Here is an 8,079-nt window from a genome sequence, read left to right on the forward strand (position 1 = left end):
CCACAAATAGACGTTTAGAAGCATTCCTTAAAGTCTTCTGTGTTATTTTCTTTGACAGTTAGCTTTTAAGCAAGACCTGAACTTTTCACATTTTTTCTTATTTAAAAAGAATATGTTAATAACATATTACATGTGAAAAGAATGTCAAACTAACCACATTAAATAATTAAGTATGTATGCAAATTGCTTTTCACAAAAAACAACCTCCTCTTCTGGCAGATGTATCCATAGCAGCAATCCTTACAGAAACATAAAACAATTAAAAATATTGCCACATAAAAATCAGAGCAACAAAATGACATAATAATAATAAGAAATAACACAGTTAAATCAAGAATAGTAAACAGATAACTGTTTGATACAAAATGATTTTTTTTAAAAATATTTCTAACTCTTACAAGACTTATGGAATAGTTGCTATTTAAAATAAATAGATTCAAACTTTGCCAAAATAAAGGTTTACAGAAACAAAATAGTAAACATAACAAAAAATCTCCAACATGGCACTGGCTATCTTTACTATAGGCCTCCTAAATATTTATCAATCACTCTGCAAATTTGGAAACTTTTACTGCAAACCAACAAGTAATATCAAAGTTACATATTGGTCAACAAAAATATAAAAAGCAGCTATTTTAAGGAAGTTCCAATGTGTTTTCATGTTGTTAAAGTTTGAATCGTATCCTTTAACAGATCAAAAATTATGACAATAGAAAGTGTCAACAACATTAGTAGGAACAAAATCGTAATTTATGTAGAATAATTAGGCCAAAATTTTCTCAAGAGAAAAGTATATAATTATTTATACAAGTTATTTTAACATCAATTCTAATTTGGGGTTTATTTAAATTACCAACATCATAAAATTCAACCCTTAAAACCAGCACAAAAAAAATTTAATGGGTGCTACAACTTCACGATGTGATCAATAAAATCAAAAATTATTCATGCTAACAAATGCTGTTATTTAAAAAATTTTTAGGATAAAAACAAAAAAAAATCAGTTTTATACATCTTAATTAATAATTTAATTATATTACATTATTATCCATTAAGTTTGCAGGAACAAACTGTTAACAATCCCTTTACTTGGCATGAAAGTTTTTTAACTTTCGAAATTCTAAAAAAAAAGAGCTATTTAAAAATTGTACAAATTATATTTCTGTTAATTTTAAAATAAAAGACAACTTAAAATTTACAAAACAGTGGCGGTTTTGCCAATTAGCAAAAAGCCCATATTTCATTGTTCGTGACTTTTACAAGTGTATGATACATATTAAGGGTCATAAAAAATCCAGAATTTTAAACCACAGTATTTGTTTCTACAATACAATTAAAAATATTAATTAACCACAAAACTTTTGAGCAAAATACTATCTGATAATTTGACCTTTAATTGCATCATAAACAAAAACACCTTTAGGCAGAGTAAATTGGCTATAAATGAAATTATTAGATTTTTTTAAAGCATAGACTAATTAGGCCCTGGAAGTGGTGTGGTTTAACTATACTCTTCTTTCAGCATTTGTTCGGATTAAACAATACCACTTTCTTTACCAGTTTTAAGAACTACTTCTTCTAATCTTCAGGATGCGAAACAGTGGAAATTTAAATAAAAGGATTGTGACAACTGCGACAAAAGTCAAATCTTATTTTCACTAATCAATATTTGGAACAAGTTGGACACTTCTATAACTTTCTAGGGACTTTGTGGCAAAGTTGAAACCTATGGGAAAATATTTACAAACTTTGGTTTGTCATTGGCTATTTTCAAAACAACATTAATATTTGGCTAAGATCAAAGGTTGTCATCATAATTGATTTCCGCCAGCGGAGGTGAAATCTTTAAAATCGCCTGAGGAGATAGAGAGATAGGGAGATAGATAGAGACAGTTCAGCTAGGCTGGACGCCCGAAACTTATCCAGGCTAAAGATTTTTTTCTGAGAACGAGGCTAAAATGAGTTTTAAGCCAATAAGAATCCTAACAGTGCAATTTAATTTATCATCCAATGAACAACTTTATTTTAAAGTTTATATGCTATCAAAAGTTAAAGCTCATGCAGTGTAGCATAATGAAGATCGTCTTATAATGCGCCATCTTTGATGTTACGTCATTTATTTCTGCACAATTTTTCAAGAACGTAAACTAAAGCTATATTCAGCAGAACTAATTAATTATTCATGAATTTTATTTTTATTTATTGAGTTGTATTTTAACATTGCAGGTTAGTTAAGGCCAGGATACACTTGTATAATATCATTAAATATATTCTGTAATACAGTTATAATGTTTCTACAATGCTGGCACAACAACGCTAGCAGATAATAGATCTATTGCCACACAAACAAAAGGCATTAGAAACCAGATCACCAACAATGTTATTAAAATCAAACTTGTTTGATTTTATTCAAATATTATAGCCATGCAGCAAATTATGAGGTTATGACGCACATGTCAGGTGTTGAAATTATACATATTAGAGCTATATTATAAGAAATTATAAGAAATTATAACTCTATTTTAAACATATTTTAAGAAATTATATTAATATTATAAGTTATATTTCAGTGATATTGTACAAGTGTATCAGGCCCTTTACAATAATAATTGAGAATACTCAATGATTTGTTTACCCCATAATTCTCCGTTTTCAAGATCAACTCAAATTTTAAAATCTTTTAGGCTAATGGCGGAAATCTTCAAGCACCTGGGCTTCTTGTTGACATTTAAAACATCATATCAGGGGCAGATTTAGCTATGGTGTACTGGTGTAAATACACCAGTTAAAATTTGTGTCCAAAAAGTTAAGGTGTATCTCTCTCTGTGAGCCTGTTGTTTTTTAATTTTGTCCCGAAGTCTAACCACAGCGGGATAACACCTATGCACACGCCTTTGTTGTATAAAACTGGTTTTGGAGTTCCCATTCTCTGTGCCCACGTTCGATGGTCTTGTTTCTGTCAGAAAACCAAATGGCTTTATTCTACTGCAAAATATTTGATTTTCCATTTTGCTGCCAGCTTTACAACTTACACCGGTTCTGCATCTGGCTCTCTGGTGTATTTCTCTGGTGTGGGCAACTGCTGTAAAATGCAAACTGTATGGCAAAACAATCCAGGACTAACAAAAGGTGAGAATCGCATAGGCTTTAAATATTTGTTGCCTCTATTAAAAAGGAGAGTAAATTTTAGTTTAAAGCTTGTTAATCGCATAGCAAACTTTTTAACTTGATTGATATACGTTTGTATACATTATTTTGCAATATTTTTATATTGTATTTTTACAATGTAAGTCGGATTTTGTTGTTGGATATTCCAAAGCGCATCTAGCTAGCTGTTGGTAGAGCTAATAGTTGAAGTGAGAGACAATGAAAGAAATATGAAGAGATACATGGGATCAAAAAGAAGAATATTCAGTGAATTTTTTAGCAAATTTTCCTATGTAATTTCAGGTTGCTACATCATGATTTTTTGTTTAGTTTCTAGCTTCTTGTTTAGTTTCTTTAATTTCTAGTGTTAATGTTTGAAACTACTGTCTACAAAATTTCTTACATTTTATTAGCAGAAAGTCAGGACCAAACATTAAGTTTCTGCTAATTTTTTTTTAAATCTTCCATACTGAATAGGTTAAGCAAATTATTTGTTTTTGTTAGCTTTATACATGTCTTTTTTTTAGTTTTCCATTAAAACGACTTTAGTTTTCAAATAAAGTTTACTTACCTTACCTCACATAGCGATTAATTGCGGACAACACGCAGTGAAAAAACAACAATAAAAGTGCAAGTTTGGCAGATATGATCTCGGATAGATACAGTACACACAACCTCCGGATGGGTCTCGGAGGTTATGTGTGTACTGTATCTAATTGTAACAGAGGTCAACAAAGACCAAAAACAAACTGTCTAAGACAGTTTCCTGTAAATGTGATGGTCAACAAGGACCACATAAACAAACTGTGAATCAATATAAGTAAAACAAACTGTCAACAAAGAGGTTCTAAACAAACTGTCAACAAACACAGGTTCTAACAAACTGCCAACAAGGACAGCTTAAGATTGATAGTTCATGAATAGCAAAATATTACTTAAGAATACCAGCATGAGTTTAAAATACACAACACACCCACTCTGACCCTGTCTTTCAGACCACATGAACGCAAAGTAAATATATATACAACCTATACAAAATATATACATCTCCCGTGTATAAAATGTCCAAAAAATATTTACATTAAATAAAACTAAATGAATTAAACAGTAAGAATGCCCTGACGAGATCGGTGGACTCTTGCTGGCTAGCATGAGCGAGAAAGGAATCGTGGAGTGAGACCGTGACTGAAAGAGCCGAATGATCAAAGTGAAGATTGGAGCACAGGCCTGTAAAACTAAGATGGCAACCACAGCTACGCGCTACCATACTAACGCCAGTCCATGTCGTTTAGCAATTAATTAAAGTTAAGTAAACTTAACTACCTTTAAAGTTTGTCATGATTTTAAAAAACCTGGTTTTAATTCTCATGAAATCAAGCTGATTGTTTTTAAAAAACGATCTTGATTTAGCATTTTCGTATAGAAAATGCCGCAAACGCTTTAGGTTACATTCAGAAGGTTAGGTTACATTTAGATGTTTTTATTTTTTAGGTGCAACTAAATCAGGGGTTAATTTTTGGGCTTTTTTGACCATCACAGGGCAGTTGTCCTGTTGGGGGGCTTAAAATCCCCTCCAAAGCCCCAGTGGTTTTTGGTTGCCTGTCAAGCCTCAGTCAATAAAAATCCTAAACCCCCCTGATTACCAAGCCCCTTTTCTACATTTACATAGTGCTAGGTACGGAATCATTATGATCAACCTAAGTTTGTCACATCATAAATGTTTTCCCGGCTGTTATATTTGATACTCTGGGTCGTGTATCTGTGACCTGTATATATACTGTAGTGTATAACAAATTCAACATGTTTAAGTTAGTTAGTTAGTTAGTTATTTTCCATCAGATAGTATGAATACAATAAAATAATAAAAAAATATTCATGTAAGCTTGTCAAAATTACCTAATGGATAACCACCATGAAGCAAAAGCTTAAAAAAAATGGGATGGCTATCTGGAAAAACTACAGGGGACAAAACCACAAAACAACACATGGTCAAGAAAAACATTTAGGCGAAATTATCATAGGGATAAAGTTTAATTTAGAGGCACTGTCAAACATCTTAGATATCTCTCACACTGTACCAAAGACATTTTTTAAATCACAAGTTTGCGAACTGTGATATTCTAAACTTCTAATAATCAAAATCAATCATTAAAGATGAGTTGCAAAGTTCTATATATATGCGCAAATCCTAGTAGGCAAGAAAAGAAGGACCACTCAGGTCAAATTGGCTATTTATGCTAATTTCACAAGATTGAAAATCACTGGAAGTGTTTTTTCTCTATTATCTTCTTTTATTTAAGAGCAGTCTTTTTTCCACTTATGTATACAGTCCTGTGAAAAGGTTTGTTAACATCGTGTTCGGTGTACATCAACCACGATAAGATCATGGTCTTTATGTATAACAAACATTCTATCGTGGCCACCACGCTAATATTATTATCTCCAAGAAGGATCGTGTGTCCCACAATTATTTTCACGAGCTCCACGATTTTTATAGCCAGTATAAATTAATGTTTTTTCTTTTCATTTGTCTAGAAAAGTTAAATTTTCTGCGGCGATAGAAATGTTTTTTAAGATCGCATTTTAAAATTTTAGAAACGAAAAGCGCCGATAGAAATGTTTTTTAAGATTGCATTTTAAAAGTTTAGAAACGAAAAGCGCCGATAGAAATGTTTTTTAAGATTGCATTTTAAAAGTTTAGAAACGAAAAGCAGCGATAGAAATGTTTTTTAAGATCGCATTTTAAAAGTTTAAGAACGAAAAGCGGCGATAGAAATGCTGTTTTAGATCGCGTTTTAAAAGTTTAAGAACGAAAAGCGGTGTTAAAAATGTTTTTTTACATCACCATTTAAAAGTTTAAAAACAAAAAGCGGCAATAGAAATGATTTTTTACATCGTATATTTAAAATTTTAAAACGAAAAGCGGCGATAGAAATGTTTTTTACATCGCATTTTGATTCACGAACGATTAAAATCTATTATTTAGCTAGCTTTATTACAACGAATTAAAACAACAAGTGTTAATTTATTTTTTTGCCGTCGGTTTTTGATTTAATTGATGGTTGTTTTAAAATATAAGTTATCTATCGTGGACTACAAGGCGTAATGTTTAATTTTTGTTCGTGTAGTCCACGAAACATGATCGTGAGGTCCACGATTGTTAAAAAAATACGCATTGTGGGCTATCGTGGTTCGTGCGTAACATGAAATAAACACGAACCACGATGTTAACAAAACTTTTCACAGTACTGTACATATCTTCAATCGTTGTGTTTATATTTTACCTGTGCATATGTGTGTGCATTGTTCTCGATGAAACTCAAAACATTACGTCATGCAGCAAATTAACTATTAACTACTACATACCTCAATACCATTTTAAGGAGAACTGATGGTGCAAAAAAGCTTTTGAGGGTCAATATAGACATTTCAAATTTTACTTTCCTCCAACAGGCAGCCTAGTTAACTAAGCTTTCTTCTTCGAGTTAATAAAATGAGTTTCTCTCAAACAAAAGCTTAGACGCGAACGAATGACTCAGCGGAAACCCGAGTTTAAATTGAACAAGGTGACTAATCGCTTCGGACGCCATTTTATTTTATCTGTGAGTTGTTTACCAAGCTTGGCCAAATCTGACTCTGGTAAAAACTTTGTAGAATACTAATGTTTGTTAGGGTAAGTGAAACAACTCGGTGGGATATTCGGGATGAAAAAGGCTTTCCCCAATAATAATCACATGAGCAAAGAACAATAGAATTAGCCAATCAAAAAGTGCGGCCAGATTTTGGCTGCAGAAAAATCGTTTGAGACTCAGTGTAATTAACTACTCCGATTTCCCAGTGGTAAGAAAAATTACCATGGGTCTCCTGGCTATCCAAGAGGTGATGACACACAGTTTTTCCAGTGTCAAAAATAGCGTACTATCAAATTTAAGTAAAATTGATAAAAAAGCCAAAACTTCAAAAGTCACTAACTATACACATATTACTATATCTGCAAAATGTTTAGTATTTAGTGTGTTTCTGAGTCTCATGCTCAGTTGAGTCAAGTTGAGTTATGGTCGGGGTCAGCCACAAAAGTTTAGTTCCCAGGGTTTTATGTTAAACTATTGTTAAAAAATACAGTACAATAGGTATACAGGCTAATGCAGCATCGATGTCAGATAATTCAGATACCTGGAATATGGCCTGTTGTTTGTGTGTGTGTGCTCCTCATATTGTCAGTTAGGGACAACTGCAAATTAGACTATTTCTCCTAAATAAGCTAGTAGCTAAGTTGGGAGATTTTTAATAGCTTAACTTGGAGAGAATAGTCTATTTAGGAGATGGAAAATTTTAATCAACGATATCTTCGCAATCTTTGTTGGTCGCCCTACTATTTTTCCTGTACTACTTGTTGACTTAGTCAGCTTTGCTTAGGTCAAATTTCATAGAATTTGCATGGCGAATATAAAAGTTATACATGTCAACGTGCCCACCAACCAAACTCATTTCCAATCGACTAGAACAAGGTCTGGGGCGAGATTGTCCAAGTAGCTTATTTTGTCTATGACAGCGTAATTAGGACATCATAGCCTAACCATGCACCATCTTTTTTTAAATCAAAATAGTTAGGAGATAAATTTCGTCTAATTTGTCTATCATAGCCTATTTAGGCGGAATAGTCTAATTTGCAGTTGTCCCTAACTGATTGTTCTTGAAACAAAAATTGCGCAAAGTTCTATTTACAGCAAAGTAACAGCATAAATCAAAAGATTTACTTTGCTTTTCCAGAGAACCCTTATTTATTGGTATAGCTATAATTTCGGGCAAAAAAGACTGACCACACAACAACACATGGGGTGTTGCCCTGGGGCAGTGTGTACAGACCAGCTCTAAATTAATATACATTTAAATGTATAATTACAGCTGTCTAAGGAAATAATATGTTGAATA

Source organism: Hydractinia symbiolongicarpus, chromosome 12 (assembly GCF_029227915.1).
Source record: "Hydractinia symbiolongicarpus strain clone_291-10 chromosome 12, HSymV2.1, whole genome shotgun sequence".
NCBI lineage: Eukaryota > Metazoa > Cnidaria > Hydrozoa > Anthoathecata > Hydractiniidae > Hydractinia > Hydractinia symbiolongicarpus.